This window comes from Eumetopias jubatus, unplaced genomic scaffold, assembly GCF_037043125.1.
Source record: "Eumetopias jubatus isolate StellerSeaLion01/CBP00866 unplaced genomic scaffold, mEumJub1_p1.0 scaffold_4, whole genome shotgun sequence".
NCBI lineage: Eukaryota > Metazoa > Chordata > Mammalia > Carnivora > Otariidae > Eumetopias > Eumetopias jubatus.
The window spans coordinates 39,745,180-39,766,575 of NW_028274810.1; the positions used below are offsets into that span (position 1 = coordinate 39,745,180).

The window sequence follows — 21,396 nt, forward strand, 5'->3', positions numbered from 1 at the left end:
AAACACTTTTGTAAAATAGAAAAAAAGCACATGAATTATCTGGCATTAATTTCCTAAAACACTGTCAGGCACATCATAAGCCCTCAGATAAATATTGTTGAGATTTTCAAAGAATGAGGACTCTTATTTCTTTCAATGCCATCTCCTTTTGCTAGTTATAAATTCACAGATTTTTTTCAAAATTTTGAGTTTTTCCCTAAATCTCCTAAGGCAGGAAAGGTGATGCATAAGTTAAACATTTAGTATCCTTTTTAAAGATGTTAGTCTATACGATTTGTGTCATACCTTTTCCAATATGACACATTTTAAACATTAAAACACATCCAGACACCCATGCGATTGTTGCCTTACTTTTAGTATCATCAGAATGAGAACGTACTATAATGAATGCAAAGGTAAATGCAATGACATTTTTACTGAAGCTTAAAAAAATAAAACATGATAGATGCTACATACGTTTTGCAGATAAAAACACACATCGTGAGAAAAAGAGCGTGAGCAAGAGAGATGTTCAAGATATTTTATTCAGTATAAAGACATTATCTGGTACACACAGAGCACGAAGGACAGAAATCATTAATCTGAAGTAAAACAGAATACTGCTTGCTATAAAAATGTCATTGCGGTATCTGTTAACCGGATGAGTTAATGAAATTTTTGAAAGTGTTGAGAAAATTTGGATAAAATCTAAGTAACTGGTCCTCAGCTCATGAAATTTCACAGAACGTAGGATGGTACCTTGTAGAGATGTCACTGAGTGTACATTTGGTGATTCAATTTGCTCTGCTTTTACAAATATTTCATCAATTGTGTTACCCGCTCTAGAGTTAAGAAAGAAAAATAGAACTTGTATATAAAGTGTTTATGGATATCGGTAAAAATTTTGAGCTAATAGCCTGCACGAGTGGAAAATATTTTAGTTGAATGTGAAGAACTGACTAAAGAAGTGAGTCATTTATGGCTGGCTCATGCTTTTCTAGGTAAAATAAACTGAAAATTACTGAAATGCAGAAAACCTATATAAAAATGTAAACTGTCAAATATAAGTTGACACCCTAATTATGTAGCGATGAGAAACTATTTTCCCTACTCTCCCTGAAAATGTATTTTAATATGACTGTAATTTGTTTAATTTCTTATTCTTATGTTTTATAGTATTATAATGTTATAAAATAAAAATGCAAACTACTTCTGTCACTTATAATCATGTTTGATTAGTAAGTAGATACAATCCGATATGACACTTCAACTTAAAATTGTCTTTCACTATGTTAATGTTTTACTTAATAAAGTGGAAAAACAACATTTTATTCATTAGAGGCTTTTTTCAATGGGAAGTGGAATAAGTGGATCTATGCATAAATATGAAATTCACACTAGATAAATAGCATGTTAGAATCTGTGGAAATAAAATTTGTGAGCAAGAGATTGCCTAGAGATTCTAATAAGGTACCACTCAGATGACTGACTTGTATACTTCCTCTCTCCCATTAATTATTTGAGTATCACCACAGTGATTTTCACTCAGGAAGACACCATGTTTTACCTTGGTGTTATAACAGATTTAAAAGGCTTCCTCTTTCTTTTCTTTCCCCCCCCCCCACAATCATAGTGAACATTTCCTTGTGTAGATTTTTACATAATAAGAATCTGTGGTTTCCCTTTCCATGGTTTCATTTACCTATGGTCAACATGGTCTGCAAGCACATGATCCACTTTCTGACATATAGTCAGAAAGTTCAATAGTGGCCTAATGCTATCACACCCCCTATGATGTCATTCATCTCACCTCATCTTGTAGGAAAAAAACAAAGTATATATAAGGTTCAGTGCTATCCATATTTCAGGCACCCACTTGGGGTCTTGGAATGTATCCCCCACAGATAAGGGGGGCACTATTGTACACCCAAGATCCCTTTATTTTTATTTATTTATTTATTTATTTTTTAAGATTTTATTTATTTATTCATGAGAGACAGAGAGAGAGAGAAGCAGAGGGAGAAGCAGGCTCCCCGCAGGGAGCCCGATGTGGGACTCGATCCCAGGACCCTGGGACCATGACCTGAGCCGAAGGCAGATGCTTAACTATCTGAGCCACCCAGGCGCCCAACCCAAGATCCCTTTAGATAAATGATTCAATGTTGCAGTCATGGTAATGATGATGGGTAATATATTTTAATTTATGTCATAGTGCAAGTGTAAGTAAATTATGAAAGATGTTTGGGGTTTCAAGTGTTTGATAAAGAGCCTCATTGTTTCACAACTGAACTCTAAACCATTTGAAAAATAAGACAAAAGGGGGAGGTAAATGGGAAACAAAAATATCAACCTTAGTATTGCTATTGCTCTCATGGCCAATATGGCTCATAGCTGAACATAAACCAGGTTCCTGATCTTGAAACTCAAAATTAAGTAGAATATTGAGGAGTGAACAACTTCCACCACGAGGACAGGATTTTTCACAGCCAAGTTGACTATTTGACCATAGCAATTGAGAACCCATACTCTTTATGGCTAGGTCCACCCTTGAAAAGCAAAGAAAGTGACTTGGCCTTGAAAGACCAGTTTTCATCCCAAACTTCTCTATCTGCTTAAGAATTTATGTGTGAGGAAGAGTGAAGGAGAAAATGGAAAGGCCGGGAAGCTGCATAAGTAGAGCTTGCTTCACATAGAAGAGAAAACATCAGGATGGGGCAAAAAATTTTCTTCCTAACAAAGGGTACTGAAACAATTTTATACCAAAACTCTGAAAACCATTTAACCTTAAAATAATTAGGGTACAAAGAGATGTATTTCTAGGATGGGATCACACTTAAAAACAAAAAACTCAAGTCATTAATTCATGTTGTCATTACATCTTTGCTGAACGCCTGCGTGGCTCAGTGGGTTAAGCATCTGCCTTAGGCTCAGGTCATGATCCCAGGGTTCCTGGATAGAGCCCTGATCCAGTCTTCAGGCTCTCTGCTCAGCAGAGAGTCTGCTTCTCCCTCTGCCTACTCCCTGGCTCATGCTCCGCCCTCCCGCCCCCCCCCCCCCCCCCCCGCCCCCCCGCCCCCCCTGCCCCCCCGCCCCCCCCCCCGCCCCGGTCAAATGAATAAATAAATAAAACCATTTTTTTTAATTTAATTTTAAAGAACCTGTTGTTCAGAGACACAAATGTGTGAGACAATCTCTGTTGGGGAGGTTGGGGAATGGCACATAATTGGATTAAAAAGTGAGGTGAATAACCATCTCCCAAAACCTACTTTGCGCCAGTTTGCTAAGTGTTTTGTGTGCATCGTTTCATTTCTCTCCATAACAACTCTAGGAATTCGTTAATATTATTATCGCCAATTTACTAATAGGGAATTTGAGGCTTAAAGAAATTAAGTAATTTTCCAGGGTTGGTGGTAAGATTGAGATTCAAACTCAGGTAGCTTGCCTCTAGAGGGTGTGCCGTAGCTACCATACTGTTTAGCCTCTGAAATGGGAACTGAGAAGAGGTGAAAGTAGACATGCAGGAGGAGACTGCATCTTATCATGACCTGTAGCTCCTCATGAGGGACTTAGATTTTATCCTGTGATTAACATAGATAATTTGCTATTATGATGAACAAAATCTTTGCAGAAAATACAAGTATATTCTATGAAGATATTTTCTTTTGTTATTTATATATAAATTAAAACAAAAGAGAAATTTTTCACGGTTAAAAATAAACTACAATTCTTATTGCACCTCTTAATGTAAATGGCACCATTCAAAGAGAATGCCACAACTGTAGATACTGTCTATATTCTTTTTTTTTTTTTTTAAGTAGGCTCCACACCCATCATGGAGCCCAGTGCAAGGCTTGAACTACAACCCTGAGATCAAGAACTGAGCTGAAAGCAAGAGTCTGATGCTTAACCAGCTGAGCCACCCAGGTGCCCCGATACTGTCTATATTCTAATTCTACACAACGGAATAAATATATCAAGGGTCTTTAGTGAATAAATCCTGAATCATTTGACCAATCACATGCTAAGCTAAATCATTAGTTCATTATCAAATGTTTGTTGAGCAGCTAATATGTCTCAAGGCACTGTTCTAGGCAGTGGGGATACGGTAGTAAATAAAACAACAAAAATCCCTGCCTTCATGGAGCTTACATGCTATTGGAACAAGATAATAAAAACTTATAAATATCTAAAACATGTGGGATGTGAAATGATAAGTGATATGCAGAAAGTAAAGTGGATGGGGTGGATAGGAAAGGCTGGAGGGTTAGAATTCTAAATATAGTGGTCAGAGAAGACCTCACTGAGAAGTCGCCATTTGAGCGAAGATCTGAAGGAGAAGAGGAGATGTGAACCATGTGGCCAGCATTCTAGACAAAGGGAATACGAAGTGTGAAAGTCATATGCAAGATGAGCTGTGGTTATTGGCCTCAAGGAGTTCATAAAACTAATGCATGCTAATAATTGATTACAAGATAGCATAAAAAGCAGAAAAGTGTAGTGTAATGAAAGCAGGCTCTTTTGTCTATTACCTTGGTTTAAATCCCAGTTCTTCTTCTTGCCCAATATTTTAACTTGGACAAGTCATTTAGCCTTTCTGTTTTGTTACCTTTACATAATAGTACTAATCATAATGTCGTTATATAGGTTGGGCAGGATGGTGTGTGGCATAAGTGCACAGAAAATGCTGGGTGTCTAGAAGAAAATTGTCATCATATGTTATATTCAAAGAGTACTTTAGTATTTTCAGAGTGCTTTTTCAGACATGATCTTATATGATTTTGCAGTTGACTTATGGAAGGCAGTTAATATTAAACCCATTTTTCTTTCTTTTTTTTTTTAAAGATTTTATTTATTTATTTGACAGAGAGAGACACAGAGAGAGAGGGAACACAAGCAGGAGGAGTGGGAGAGGGAGAAGCAGGCTTCCTGTGGAGCAGGGAGCCCGATGCAGGACTCGATCCCAGGACCCTGGGATCATGACCTGAGCCGAAGGCAGACACTTAACGGCTGAGCCACCCAGGCGCCCCTAAACCCATTTTTCGAGTAAGGGAACAGAGACCCAGAGGGTTAAGTGACTCAGTCAAGGTCATGCTGTTGTTTTGTATTAGGGCTGGAAATAAAACCCAGTCCTTCTTTCTGGTTTTTAGACTTTTGTCTATTTTCCACTGCAGCACCACAGTTCTAAGTCCACTCTCTCTAAAATCTATGCAGCTGCAGAAAAATTCTTCCAGAGCAAGTGGAGTCTGGAAGATGGACAGAATAAGACAGAGGGCTAAGAGAGGGAGAGAGGGAAAGCGGTCATTTCAAGCAAAAAAGAAGGAGAATTAGTATCTAAAAGACTCATGGGATTTTTTATTCAGGGCTGTGGAAACAGGGTGATGGGGTAACAGTGATGAAATCCATTTGACTAGGGGACAAGGCAGAAACCATAGGCAAGTTGAGGCCAGATGGTAGAGAACTTTAAATGTCAAGCTAAGGCATTTGAGCTTTATTTTTGGCATCAGGGAAACCATCGATGGTTTTTAAGTAGAGGAGCAATATGGAAAAAAATGTGCATTTTAGGACAAGGAAAATCTGATCGAATGGTTAGGAGGTAGGAAGGAAACAAAGAAATGAAGATCAATTCGAAGAATATTAGGAGGAATCCACAGGAAGGATAAAATATTCAGAAGGTCCATATTAGGATAAATTAGTCCAGCTAAAATTAAATTCATTTCAACACAGAATCTTCCTATTCTGCTCAAGCAAAGTCAACCTATGTTTGGAAGTTTAGTTATTTCCAGGTGCTTCATGGGGGCCGCATGCAGGCAATAGACTTACTGGAACATTTTGCGCAGGCAATAGACTTACTGGAACATTTTGCCTGTGTGCTGTTCTGTTTCAGATGGTGACAGTTTGAGTGTGATATGTTGCACATGCTGCTTTGGAAACATACGAAGAGACATCAAATGCACGTGTCACACAATGCATAACTTAGAAGAAGACTTTTTTCTTCTTCTTCTTCTCCTGCTTAGCAGCTGCAGTAAACACTTTCTGGAATTTGAAATGCCCCCAGTATCTCTTTTCCTGGCGGCAGTAGCAGCTGCAGCTCCAAGAAAGTAGTGTAGCACCTGGCTGTGTAATTCCCAGGGTGCATCTAAGGAATGCCAAGCTACCTGATGGAAGCAAGGGGAAAGGGTCCACTGGGAAGCAAAGCCTAGGCGAGGAGAGAACTAATAACCAAAAGTAATATGACCTGTGACACCCGAGACTTACCCCTCTCCTTTTCTTTCTCTTTTATTAATGGTTTAAAACAGAACAAAAAAGGAATCACATATACAGCCAAGTGAATAGACTCCCCAGCTATCGCTGATCCTGTCTTGGTATGGGTGTCCCAGTGCCAAATAATTGAATGAGGCGTTGTTGACAATGGCAACTAGAGAAATGAATTATTATTTCACTGGACTCGTGGAAAATACCTGTTAATTAGCTTGGGGGGAAAAAAAAAGTCTTTTTCAGGCCTGCAGCCGTTCCTTGTCAGGTTGGAATCTCATCAGCTCTCCTGAGCTAAGTAGGGTCTAAGCTTCCAGCCCAGTCAGAGAAATCTCAGAGGCTTCCTCATGCAGCACTGGGGACCAGGTACATTCCTTCTGCTCTCTGTAATGATGAAGGACTCTGAATTGCTGAAGGTATCAGTGTGGCCCCTTTCATGGGGAGATTCATACTGTGGGAAATATCAAATGTAATTCTCTGTGCACATTTTCTATTACTTCCCAACTCAATAAAATCTTTCTCTTATGGGTAGATAAATATTTTCTGTCAAGTCTGAGTTTCTTTTAAAGATATGAAGCTTGGCTCAGGATCATGGCAAGATATTCAGTTTCACATGAAACTGGATAAAGATTTTTTTTTCCCCCATAATCAACTGATGGAATTTCAAACTCTCAGAAGCCATTTCATTCTCAAATTAAGCAGACATGTAAGGCTAGGGAACAATTATCTGGAACACAAGTCATTGGATAATCCAGTGGACAAATGTGAATTTTCCTGATTGGCTTTGATGTAAGAGGCAGTGCATTTACTTTTGGGGGGAGGGAGACTAAGAAAGAAGAAAGCATTCAACAGGTAGGAAGGAGAGAGAGGGGAGATAGCCAAACAAGAGAAAGTATACAGAAAGAGGCAAAGAGGCCAGGAGACAAGAGGAGATGCAGAAAGAGTAGGGAAGAGGCTGAAAGGAAGGGCTCATTCCAGGTAGAAATACCACTTGGTGTCCTGACCTCTTTGGTCAGCCCTAGCTGACTCCATTTTCCCGTTCTTAGAGTTTAAATAGCTGCATGGCTTTCTTCTCATCATAGCTAGTGAACAACAAATGGTCATCAGGTTTATTTATTCTGGATAGCAGAAGTCATTTGGCACTTCTACTGGAGATGATTTAAAACTAGTGGAAAATGGCAGAGAGGAGTGTTTTCATTTACTTTGATGAATTATTTAAAAATAAGGTGGAAGGCGCAAGTTGAAAGGCGCTTTGCAGTATTTCCTTCTATTCCTCTGATAAAATGTCTCCTCAGTGACTTCCTGGGTATAAGACCTATTGGAAATACTTTCTCGGACTCTCCTAGCTGTCAGACATCCCATCAGGATGCCTGAGAGAGGACTCTAGGTCAGATTGTACTTCAGTCCACTCATGGAGTTGTTGCGGTCAATGGAATTGTCCTCAAGATGACAGCCAGAGAACTTGCCTAGGCCAAGATAAATGCATTAGGAAGCGAAAGAGGAATGCAGCTCAATGGGCAGTGAAAATCAATGAGAGCAAATTGGCCCATTTTTGCCTCACTGACTTGTACTGTCCATTAAGCCCTATTTGCTGGTTCATGGTTGTTCACTTCATTTACTTTCTAATCCTTCTTTCGCCAGCTTGGCGCATCTCCAGGTTAGTGCAATCCTGTTAATTGCATCGCCTGCTACTGACTAACTGTGACACAGGCCTTATCACCTCGTTACAGGGATTGGACATGAAACTCTACACATGAAACCCAGCATGAGTCCTGCTTTGTTTAGGATTGGGACTTAAATCAGACATGATCTCACAGCTTCTTGGGAATGGAGATTTTCCATGTCCTCATACCTCCAAAGGAGCTGGGATTTGCTCTAGCTTACTTGACTTTATAGTCTCACTGCCACTCTGCTCACTGCAGTGCTTTAGACAAGGAAGTTGGGAAAGTGGAATCCTCTATGATGACACAAAGTTTTTGGAATTTTCTTTTCCTGTAGAATCCAGGTGTCCCTAAGTATTAGGTAGAGGGCTGTGTTAGTGAATGTATTTAACTGTGTTGTAGCTGCTGGTCTGTATGTTTTTGCACTAGAGAGTGAGCTTCTCAAGGGCAAGGAAATTGTGCATTTTATTTTTCATTCCTAGCAGCTAGCTCATAATAATTTGCTGATTGAGTACACCACATGGCATTAATATTAGTGTAGCACCTACTGTAAGCTGGCTCATTCTCAAAATAACCCTATGGGGCTAAATATTATTATTTCAAGACTCTTGATGATGGAACTGACGCTCAAAGAGGTTAAATTTCACGTCTGTGATTGGCAAAGCTAGAACGCAAGCTCAGGGTGCCTGACCCTAGAGCCCCTAGCTTGTTTTCCTATCTTATACTAAAGAGACTTAATAGATTTGATTTTATAATGAGACTGTTAGAGGTGGACCACATATGGGGTGCCTGGGTGGCTCAGTTGGTTAAGCATCTGCCTTCTGCTTGAGTCATGATCCTGGGGTCCTTTGATTGAGTCACACATCGGGCTCCCTGCTCAGCAAGGAGTCCGCTTCTCCATTTCTCCCCGTTCATTCCCTCTCTCCCTGTCTCTCTCTCTCTCTCTCTCCCCTGTGCACGCATGTGCAAAAATGAATAAAATCTAAAAAAAAATAAATAAATAAAGAAATGGACCACATACATCAAAGCATCTTTTGGTAAACTGAAGATGAATTACAAAGTTTTTGCCTTCATTAAATTGCTAAACATGTTGACATTTTGAAATATATATATAAGCCTTATTTTATAACATATCTCACTTTTACTGAAGTAAAAGTACAGAATAGAAAAAAATCTGCTTTTTTGAGAACGTTTTATTTTAATCCTTCTTCTTTTTTTTTAAGCCTCATATGGTATGCCTGGATGTTCAAAGAGAAATCAGCTTGGGCTTTTCTTGATATTCAGTAAGGAAATCTGATCTCTCAAAAGAGATCGAGTGACTTTGTTTTTTGAGTGCCAGTTACATGACTCTCTTTTAGTTACTGAAAAGTGTTTGGGACTGTAATAGTCTACCATTCTGTTTCTGGGTCCAAATACAGTCAACTGCAGAATTACTTCCTGGTTGGGATTGCCCCGCGTGTTGGCCTTCCAGAAGCCCTTGCTCAGGTGCACGTGACTCCACGATCCCACACAAAGGCTTGTGTATATTTTCTCCAGACTGCACGTGCTAAGCTCCCCATGGCTCCTGGTTCAGCCTCGGTATTCTGGAGAGATGCCAGTTTGATTCGTTATTTTCTCACCTCGGTTCCCCCTCCAGTTACAGATACATTCTTCTCTTTGATGTTGTGTTTCCAACTCTTGCATAATGTTATTTCCCAGTGTTTGAGAACTATTTTTATGTGACTTTCTTTTTCAGCTTAGATAATCAAAATACTTTTTTTATTCTATAATAAGTGTGAAGTTTTGAACTTAAAAAAGAAGACTCAACTGGCAGTACCGTTTTTTCATATTTGCATAAAGTTGGTGCACCAAATTTATATGCTAACAAAGATTTCCCATTCTTTCTATTTTCGCCTTCCTTCAAACTCACTTTCTAAGCTATTGTCTTTTTCATCATTCAACTCCACACCAAATTCACAAGAGTGAGAAAATTCCTGTTGTTTTTAAAGATGACATTATTTTTCATTTTATTCTGTCTCTGGCTGCCTTTAAGCTGGTTGTTCAAAGTTATGTAAGATGTCTCTACTTTTTTTCCTTTTCCTTTTCCTTTTTCTTTTTCTTTTCTTCTTCTTCTTTTTTTTTTTTTCCTGTTTTCAATGGTAAATATCAAACTTCCCAGGGGCAAAACAACAAATGGCAATGTTTGTCTTACAATCCTCTACATCAAACTTCCACAGTCATTTTCTTTTTTTGCAGCACAGAATTCAATTGAGGATTTTTCAACAACTTCCTTTTGCTTTTTACAAAAAAAATTGGTGTTATATACTGAAGGTGCACATAAAAATCTCTGGTAATTTTTATGGTCAGGAGCTTTGCATGATCAGGAGCTTTGCGAGCCTATGGTCTCCCCGCTCCTTGCTACACCTTCCCAACTCTGCGTACTGGGTTGTTCCAAAAGTGACAGTATGAAAAGAGAGCAGGGACAAATACCCTTTATAAGTCAAACATTACCGGCTCTGACCTTGAGCATTTATTTGCCTCTTTATTCAACAGATGTTTATTGAACATCTAGTGATGCCAGCCTATCCATGGGGACTTCTTGGTCAACATCACTTTTTGAGACCATTGATGTCTGGTTTTTGAATCCCTAACTCACTGTTTGGTCTACTCATTACAGGTAGCCTCAGTTACCTTCTGAGCCAAACTTGAATTTCAGAAGACTCTCTTCCTGAAAACTCTCTGGACTTCCCCCCAAGACTACAGTTCTTATATTCAGATGGTAGAATGATTTTCATCTGAATGTAACACAAAGGAAATGTTTTAATGATATCTACACTATCTGATACAGTGGCCTGAGCTCAGACAGCCCACTTTGGCAAGGACTCTTATAATGTGAAGTCGTGTATTTGTGACCACCTTTTATTCAGCCAAAATACATATACAACATTCAAACTAGAGCAGGCCTTCTAAAATGAAATGGAAGCAAGTTTTGTTGTTGAGCGAATGCTGTCCTGTCAACCATAAAACTAGCTCTCCTATTAAAATCAAGTAAAAAATTGGATTTCTATATAAACTGTACATTGAGATATAGAACTCTGGGCTTAACTTCGGAATATATGATTTTATGCTGTTTTAAACAAAACTATTGTAGTTAAGTCAGCAACTGGTGAACCGTAATATTAATTAATATACAAATACATGTATGTTACATGGCATAAGAAAAGATAGGCATGATTTAAGTCTTTAAAATATAATATTTAGGGGCGCCTGGGTGGCTCAGTCGGTTAAGCGTCTGCCTTCGGCTCAGGTCATGATCCCAGAGTCCTGGGATCGAGCCCCACATCGGGCTCCCTGCTCAGCGGGGAGCCTGCTTCTCCCTCTGCCTCTGCCTGCCTGCCTGCCTACTTGTGCTCTCTCTCTCTCTCTGTCAAACAAATAAATAAAATCTTAAAAAAAATAAAATATAATATTTATAAGCAACTGCTCATAATTATAATCATAAGCAGGATGGCCTGTAGAGATATGTATAAGAAAATAATTATGAAAAGTATATGCAGAGAGATCCTCAAGGGAAATATTATTATTCTCAATATGGTTTAGTTCACAAATGTACACTAAAATGAAAATAATATTGTTGGAGTAGATTTCAAAATAATTTACAAAATCAATAATATTTCCTTTTGATTTTGTGGCTAGAGGACTAGTTATTTGATTCCATTTTGGATGACTTAGACACAAAAAATATTAGTGACAGAAATAGAAAGTAAGGGAATCTAATAATTTATTTTCCTCTCACTGTTTCCTGGCAAAATTAAGAAAATGCTTTTGGTGTGACCAGACCTGGATATTTTCACATAAAAAGTGTCAAAACAAGGATAATGTGAAATTGATGCCCAGGGTTCTAGATGAAATAACATAACACAAGTTAAATGCTTAGATCAACTCTTCTGTTATTCATACCCATTCAGAAATTTATGAGCACTGGCGGTTGTAGGTCAGCCATGAATCACTAAATTCTACATCTGAAACTAAAGTTAAACTGTATGTTAACTAACTGGAACTTAAATAAAAACTTGAAAACATTTTTAACAGATTCATAAGCCTGTGCTTTCTGAAGGGGAATCTGTTGTAATATTCAAATCCTTTAAAGCATTTTTTTTCCTGAAGACCAGTGATTTACACATATGAACTGTGTAGTGCTATCAAGGATTGACTTTCTGAGAGAGTAGTGACAGATTGTTATGGTGGAAAGTTCGCTTTTTGATTACATAAAGTAACCTTTTGACTTTTGAGAAGCTGTGAAGTCATGCAACAGAGAAATTATATGACTTTCCCAACCCAGGTATTAGCAAAGTCAAAATTACAAATTTGAATGTACTAAAGCCTATTCTTGTGTCTGTACACTATTCCATGTTGCTTCTAAATTGGAAGATTGTAAGCTACTTGAAATTGAGACCATGTCTTCCATTTTCTTTCTATTTCCATGTCATTAACTCTTTAGTGTCAATATATGTTTAGTACAAATGTGAAATCTGGTTACTATTTGGTTGACTAATTCATTCAACAAATATTTTTAAACTCTTTTTATATAATAGATACTGTGTTGGAAAAATAGAAATAAAATGATGCTTGTTCTTGAGGTTACATAATATTAGGTAAGATGGAGAAGGACAGAAATACTCATTAGATCATGTGTGACGTATGGTGGTGGGAGGGGATATGTGAGCTAATGGGAGAAAGACTGAGAAAAATGTTGGTTCTGTGCATATTAACTATATGCCTTGCACAAGTCACTCAGTCTCACTGAATGTCTGTTTCTTCAACGTTAAAACAGATACTACCTAATTAGCTTGTTGTAAGTGTTTGATTCATACTAGGCACACAGGACATGATATTACTATTAAATATATTATTATTACTATTATTATTTACAAAGTACTATAATTCTTCCAAGTATATGAGGAAAGACATTATTAAGGTGGAATTATTAGAAGGGATTTTGAAATTCAATCAGAAAAGTATCAAATGAATAGGAAGTATTATAAGCACAGTGAATGATCACTAGAAATTCAGACTCATTTTATTAAGATGAAAATGATTAAATTACACACTTAGGTGGGTGGCAAGTTTGCTAGTTCTTTACAGAAAGTAGCATAAACTCAATGACTCACTGACTCACCCTGAGAAGAAGAAAGTGTGTGCATGCGTGCGTGTGTGTGTGTGTGTGTGTGTGCACGCACATGTGGATGTGTGTGTTTAGCACTCAGCTTTGAACTTGTTTGAACCTGGTCTTTTTCAGGAAAATAGGATTTTTTTTTTTTTTTTTTTTACTATCTAGATGCTATATTCTTCAGAGGTCCATTAAAGCACAAAGTGATGTCATTCTCAGGTAACAGGCAGTTACGGTGGACATTTTGCTTCATGTGCACCAAAAAAATGAACTTCATTAAGTCCTAACATTGTATGGGTATCTTGAGTAACAAATTAGGAAAAGCACTAACTGGAGCCAGAGAAATTTGATTGATTCATCTTCTTTAGGTATAGCTGATGGTTGATAAGTTTGATATAAGATAGGTGTGATGAAATTTCGGCTATGGGCATGTCAACTATGATCCAGATCAGTGAACATTCAGAGGCAGCTAACATTGGACGTGAGTGGGCATTAGTAGATTCAGAGAAACTAAACAAACAAACAAACAAAAGACCCGGCCAGACTAGGACTAATCATATCACAGTATGGGGAAGGTACTATAATCATCCCTACTTTACAGAATAAGGATATGACCCACAGACACATTAAATAACTTGCCCAAGTTTACAGCTAGTAAGTGAAAGAACTGGGCTCTGGGGGGGCTTATTCTTATCCATTGCTTAGGTAGGATGAGATCAGTTTGGAGTACACTGTGTTTGAGGTCTAGATATAGGTGTCCAGATATATTAAGGTGTAAGAAGTTGGAAATCTGGCTCTGGAGATCTGGATAGAGATAGTAACTGGATATAGATTTGAAAACATAAATATGGAAGAGATCACCCAAAAAAGAGTATCTAGAAGGTTATACCTTTGACTGAAATAAGACACACCAGAGAAGAAATGTGCTGTCATGAGTACAGGTGGTGCCAGTGATAGGAGAGGGAATCGCTCAGGGATATAACGAAATGCAGAAGTATTGAAATCAAGTGACTAGGTTGAGAGAGAAATGAAAAGGATGAAAGGTGTTAAATAGAACAATCAGAGAGATAGGAGAAAAAACAGAAAAAAATAATATTTCAGAAGTCAAGAATATTCAGGAAAGAATATTGAGAAGATGAAAGTGGTTGTCTGTGTTAAATATAGCCAAAAGCAGAGAGGTCTACAAAAGGGCCATTGAGATTTAATAATGAATTGTCATTGGTAAACTTCGGTGAAATGGAAGACTGAAGTCAGATTACAGTGGTTGGAAGAGTGAACTGAAGTGAGTGAAGATATTAAATAAAAACAGACTTTAATCACCTGTCTGGCACTTATCATACCACCCAGATGTATTTCCATTGCTTTTTTCAACATGAAGATAAGAATTTCATGTCAGCCTGATAATGATCCCATATGGACATCAGCCTGGTCTTACTTACAGGTTCTAAGGCTCAGGAAGGAGCCAGCTGAGCTGATTTAGAGTAGAAACCAAGGGGCTCCACAGCTCTCATCCTCTCATCTCAGTCCATCCGAATAGGCCATGTGCGTCCATGGAGAGTGCTTGACTAGGAGGAGGAAGGAGGCAACTGTGAGTTTGAACTCAGCTTTATGCCTTAAAAGGGAAAGGAGGTGTCTGGTGGCTCAGTTGGTCAAGCATCAGACTCTTGATTTCAGCTCAGGTCATGATTTCGGGGTGGTGAGATTGAGCCAGCGTTGGGCTCAGGGCTGAGTCTGTTTGAGATTCTCTCTCTCTCTCACTCTGCCCCTCCCCCCCCGCTCGCTCTCTCTCTCTCTGTCTCTAATAAATAAATAAATCTTTGGAAAAACAAAAACAAAAAAAAAACCTTGTGGCTTTGGGCCTATTTCTTAAGTTCTAAATCTCAGGCTTCTGATCTCTAAAATGGAGGTATTGATAGTACTTATTTCACAAGTTGTTCAGATGATCAAACGAGTCATTAAAAGCCATGTATTTGTCATTGTGTCTCAAATCATCAACTGCCTAATAAATGGTAACTGCTATAATTATTATTTGTTATTATTATCATCTGTACTTTAATTCCTTGTGATTAAGCGTAGTGACTTGTCATCTGGGAAACTGCCTGACTTCCTTTATGGCTATCCTCTAGCCATAAGTCCAGAACATGGGATTTAGAGAAAAATAAAAAAAAAATCTTGAGGCTGGTTACATTGATTTCTAGCTGTTTCATCCCCAGAAAAATGTCTTATTTGTCCTATTTGTAATTTCCTCATATGTACAATTGGAAAAAAATAATACTTTTCTTATAAGAATTGTAAAAATTGGATGAAGCAACATTTATTTAAAGATTTTTGTACTGGCACTTACTGAGTACAAAGGTATATTTGCATTCATTTATTTTCGGGATTAAACATGAAAAATGGAGTTAGGTTATTTATTTTCTTTTCTTTTTTCTTTTTCTTGTCTTTCTTTTTTTCAGTTGACACATTTTTGGTTTAAGATTCTTTACTCTTTCTATTTTTCTTAGCCTGTGAAAAGTCTGCTAGACCCAAGGGTCAGTATCTATAAGAGCCAGCCAGTCTCATGAAAATATAGAAGCACAAACAACAAAATCATTTCAAGAAGCTTTTATGTTGGGTGTGGGAAAACATAACAGCTCTAAATAGATGAGCCATGTGCTCACCATCAGGGTTGGCACTGCCACTGGGATCTCATGGGATCTGGTGGATTCAACATGTTGTTACATTTTGTTCTGATTCTCACACTCTTTAGTCCAGAACCACATTTCTGCTTCAGCTTTTTGATAATCTCCTTTATTTTGTGGAGAAATTGCTGTATATCCAATGTGGCTAGGTTCCCCTCAAGAGTCCCCTGGCTCTAGTACCTGCTAGACTTTCTCTTTTAAATAAAATGGTTAATAATTCCTCTGATGTATTTGAAATTTTTAAAAGTATTTTTTCAATGTAGTTTAATCTGTGTTTAATTTAATATATTAAATCTTAATTTAATATTTTATAATTTAAACTAATATATTTAAAATGCATTACATCTTAATTTTATATATTTAATCACAGTTTAATAAAGTTTCCTTTTAACATCTTGATTAAAAGGACTGTTGCACAGTAGTTACACCTTTCAATTAAACTCCAAGCACTGTTGTCCCAGTGGGCTTCAGTATTCCATCAAGGGCTGGAAGCCTGAGGTCCGAGCAAGGAGGAAGAATTGTCAGTAGAAAAATGTAGAAACCTTATTATGGACATGGCCTTTGGACCCTAATGACTTCTTTATTAGTAAGAGTAATGCTAGTTGCTGACACAGGCAAATTCCTAAGTTTTAGTGATTTAAAACAATGGAAATTATTCACATAATCTACCAAACTAATGTTCATGGTCCATGTGTGGTTCTCCACATGGTGATTCTGATACCCAGTATTGTTCTATCTTGTTGATCTATCATCTTCAACACTTGTCATGAGAAGGTGAAAGAGTGCTGAGGATCATGTGGGATGGATTTTAATGAGCCAGATCTGGAAGTGGCCATGTTATGTCTATTTCTGTTCAGCTGGTTAGAACTCAGTCACGTGACTCAGACCTCCCAGGGATGATTGGGATTGTGGTTGAGCTATGTGCAAAGGAGAAGAGGAAATGGGATTTTTTTTTTAAGATACTACTATTTATATCCCAAAGTACAGAAATCATTCATTAGAGATTTTATTCCTAGGATTACGTCTTTGCACCTAGCATGAAATTCAGTTACTTCTGAGAAATTAAAAATCTCTAACTAAAAAACAAAACAAAACAAAAACAAAACCCCCACTAATATTTGAGAAAGAAAGCCAATAGATAGAAAGCCAACATAGAAAATTTGTCACTACTTCTATATGTCTGAGAACCATAGTCTGCTTGTAGTCAGTAAGCTTCTGTACCAAAGTAAACAAACAAACAGAACCAAGCTGTAACAACCACAAAAATGCTTTGAGGGGAACACCCAGGTCTTTCTATGTTTGTATAACTATGCTTTTGAAGGCATTAAACAGAAGGGTGTACCAGGTGTTTGACTGTTCAATACACAGGCAAGTAATGATGATTAGAAACAGAAAATACAGATGTCTTGACCCACCCTCCTTCAAAAAAGATAAGGAATTATGACAGAGCCACAGATTCTTATGAATATAAGCATTGAAATTTTGCTAACAAGCATATTTTGAGTGACCCATTAAAAGCTCATGTTATATGGATGATGAGTAAGGATAGGAAAAAAAAAACCAAATATTATTAGTCTTTAGGGAAATGTAAACTGAAACCACAATGAGATACCACTACACACCTTTTAGAATGGCTAAAATTAAAAAGTCTGCCCTTATCAAGTGCTGGCGAGGAAGTGAACCAACAATATTAATTCTTATTAAATGCTGGTGGATGTAAACAGGCATAACCGCTTTGGAAAAATATTTGGCAATTCCTTAAAGAGTTAAACATACACCTACCATATGATCCAGTTATTTCATGCCAAAGTATTTTCCCAAGAGAAATAAAAGCATATGTCCACACAAAGACATGTGCATGAGTGTTCATAGCAGCTTTATTTGTAATAGTCAAAAACTGGAAACAACCCAAATGTCCATCAACAAGTGCCAACAACTGTGGTATACCATGCAATAGAATACTTCTTTAAAAATAAGGAATAAATATTGATACATGTGACAACATGGATGAATCTCAAAATAATTATGCCAAGTGAAAGAAGCCAGACAAAAAATATTACATTTAAATAAAATTTAAATAAAAATCTAAAAAATTATACACTAATCTACAGTGACAGAAAGCAGATCAGTTGTTGTCTGGGGACAGGGGAGGAGGGTTGGAGGGAGAGATAAACAAAATCTTCGGGATACTTTTGGGAGAATTATTGACGTGTTCATTATCTGGATTGTAGTAACATTATATACATAGGTCAAATCATTTCAAATTGTATACCAGGAGCAGTGTATTGCTTTTCAATTATACCTCAACGAAGTTGTCTTAAGAAACTAATAGTATCCAATTAGAGGAATTCATCATCACTTCCATATATTCCTGTAAAAAAAATACATCATCAGAATTTAAACCTAAATTAAAGGACAGTCTACAAAACAATTGACCTGTAATCTTTAAAAGTGTAAAAGTCCTAAAGATAAAAGAAAGAGTGAAGAAATGTTGCAGACTGAAGGAAATTAGGAAAGCATGACAATTAAATGCAATGTGTGTGATTCTGAAATGGATTTTTAGGCTTTATGAAAAATTGGCAAAAATTGGAACAATAATTTTTTGGAAAAATTGCCAAAACTTGCCTGGTGTTTGACGATTAAGTGGTAATAATATATAATGTTAATTTCCCAGATTTGATGATGGTTGTGTTGTGTTTATATAGGATAATCTCCTTTTATAGGAAATACACATTGATGCAGTAGGGGACAATGGGGCGTCAGGTTGACAAATTACTCTCAAATGGTTGAGGACCATGACGTCTTTGTGTACTTTTTCAAAGTATTGTTTAATTGTAGTTTGTAATTATTCAAAACTAACAATTTGGGGGGAAAAAAGTCTCAATCATAAGAAAACAAAAAAATTCAAAGAATTTTGGACAGCTTTTTGGTCAAAGAATTTGGACAGCTATTTCACCAAAATTGATGTATGTGTGGCAAATAAGCATATGGAAAGATGTTCAACATCACTAGTCATTTGGGAAATGCAAGCCAAAACCATATGGAAATATCAGAAAACATGTATTAAAGTGTGGGAAAGACTGACAATATCAAGTGTTGGATGACAAAATATAGAAACTGGAACTCTCATTCCATGCTTTTGAGAATATGACACAGTATAACCACTTTTGAAAACAGTTTGATAGTTGCCTAAAAAAATTAACTATATACCTTCCATTTGATACCATCATTCTAATCATGGATATTTGCCCAAGAGAAATGAAAGCATATGTTCATACAAAGATTGTACACAAATAGCCATAGAAGATTTATTAGTAATATTAAAAAACTAGGAAAAACTCATATGTTCAACAGGTGATATATCCATGCAATGGAATACTACTCAACGAAGAAAAAGAATCAACCACTGATACACATGCTGGCAAGGATAAACCTCAAAATAATTATGGTGAGTGAAAGAAATGAGACAAAAGAAAGAGTATATACTCTATGATTCTCTTTATATAAAGTCCTAGAAAATGTAAACTAATCTGTAGTGATAGAAAGCAGAGAATGGGAGAAGGGGAGAACCAGAGGAGGGGTAAAAAGAGGGCACCAGAAAACTTTTGGGAGTGATGGATATGATATGTTCATTCTGTGATTATATTGATGGTTTCACTGGTGTTTATATAAGTCAAAACACATCGAACTGTATATTCTAAATATGTGTAGTTTATTATATGTAAGTTTTACCTCAACAGAGCTGGTAAAAAAAAGATGAAGGAAGGAAGGAAGGAAGGGAAGGGAAGGAAGGCAGAAAGAACAACACTTGGTTGAGTTCTTGATAATTTTAAGTAGCAATAAGCACAAGCTTATACCCTTGGTGAGAGTCTGAACTACAGCTGTTCAATGTTACCAGGTGAAGTTGAGATTATGGTTAATGTTTTTTTGGGGAAATCTGAGGCAGCTAACAGAAAGCTTACAGGTGGGTCAAGGAATTTGCTTGAGCAAAGACAAGGCACAGCTCAGACATTTTTTTTCAATCTGATCCACCTTCCAAATGAATGATTATTAAACCGTTTTTTCAGTTTTCTGGTGTTGAAATATTTCACAGAGAAGCAGCAGTCCAAAGATGCCAGGAAAGTGGCAGATAAACTTGGTGTTCCCACAGGAAGTCTCAGAGACATAGTTCTACTAAATGCTTTGTCTCTACCAGCATTAGGATGTTGGCTGGGGCAAGTCAGTTCATGGGATTGCAAGTATCAGGAAGGATATGAATACCAACATGAGCCTGTATTTTCTAACTAATCAGAATCCAAGGCAGACAGGTGAATGCCAGGCTCTTCTCTCTCCTTCCTTGGCTCAGCAGCCATTTGTCTTCTCTCCTTCCCTCAAGGACTGATTCCTCAGGTGAAGCTGCCAGGAAGAAACCATGTATTTGTAGCTCAATGGAGCAGTCTACTAAAAGCCTTACAGAAGGCCAATCATGGAGTGCAATGACAATTGTTAAGATTTTTGTCAAAATATTTTGGGTTCCTCTTCCTTTAGGACACAGTTAGAATTGTACTCACTGTCTTTGGCACACAACTCCCATCCCCTCTCCCTGCCATTTAACTATTTTTAACCAATCAGTTCATTCCTGGGCTAGAACGTCTTCATTGCTCCCTGCACAGTTTCTCAGGCACTGGCAATGCCAGAAAAGGTGGCTTCTCATTTAGCCAGATTCTGTATTGAGTATAACGAGCAAGTTCTCTCTTGTTTGCTTTCAATGGTCATGTAGCATGAGCAAGAAAGAAGATTTTATTGTCCCAAGACACTGAGATGTTAGAGCCATTTATTAACACAACACAATTTTACCTATCCTGGCTCATTGTTTTAAAAGAACTTGCATTTGATAAATTACAAGACACTGATTTTCTTTCTTAAAGGTCATTTGTAGTAAGACATAGACTGAAGTAGAAGTAATGGTCAATAGAAGCAAAGTGATCCCAAGTCCACAGACAGCAACCAGGATTTTCCATGGCATTAATTAGTTTGGAAAATGGAGAACTATTTCATCAATACATAATATAATCAACAATTACCCCCATGAGAGTATTTGCATTAAATTCTTTATCTTCAACCATAGGAGCCACAGGTTTTTCAGGAACTAAGATTTAGTCAAGAAACAAGTATGAACAAAATGATGTGGGCTGCTGAGTATTAAACATGCAAAGTTTAACACCTTAAACTTATGAGTAAAGAAAATAATGATTTGGGGTGGTGCCCAAATCCTCACTGCTAATGTGAGATGAATTTTTGAGTGGGCAAAGGTTGCCCCTCTGGAGACCTGCCTACTTTGTGGGATGCCTCGGAGTGGCAATCTGCCCATCCCCTTTTAAAACTGAAAGAGTAGACTGGTATGAAGCTAATAAAAGAGGTTGAGAAGGAAACAAACAAACAAACAAAAAACATGCAAAGTTTACATCTGTTACATAGCCAACATGTACCGAATTTCCTGTAGCTAAAATTAAAACAAACATATTACCTCCCAGAGAAGACAAAGTGAATATTTGCTTGTCTGGACTCAATTTCAAGAATGAAGTAATTGTCTCAAGAAAGGAAGAAGACTAATATGACAGTGGCTCAAGAGAATCTCCACACACACAAATTTTTTCGTTATTGGCAAAATGGTAAAATTTTCAAATCTTACCGT

General features: G+C 37.3%; 1 non-coding gene across 1 annotated transcript; it reads left to right on the top strand.

The window, feature by feature from the left end:
* The first annotated feature begins 20,921 nt into the window (after positions 1-20,921).
* LOC114208550 (U12 minor spliceosomal RNA) lies at positions 20,922-21,071 on the top strand. The gene has a single exon (XR_003609058.1). It is a non-coding gene; the product is annotated as a U12 minor spliceosomal RNA (small nuclear RNA).
* The last annotated feature ends 325 nt before the right edge of the window (positions 21,072-21,396 follow it).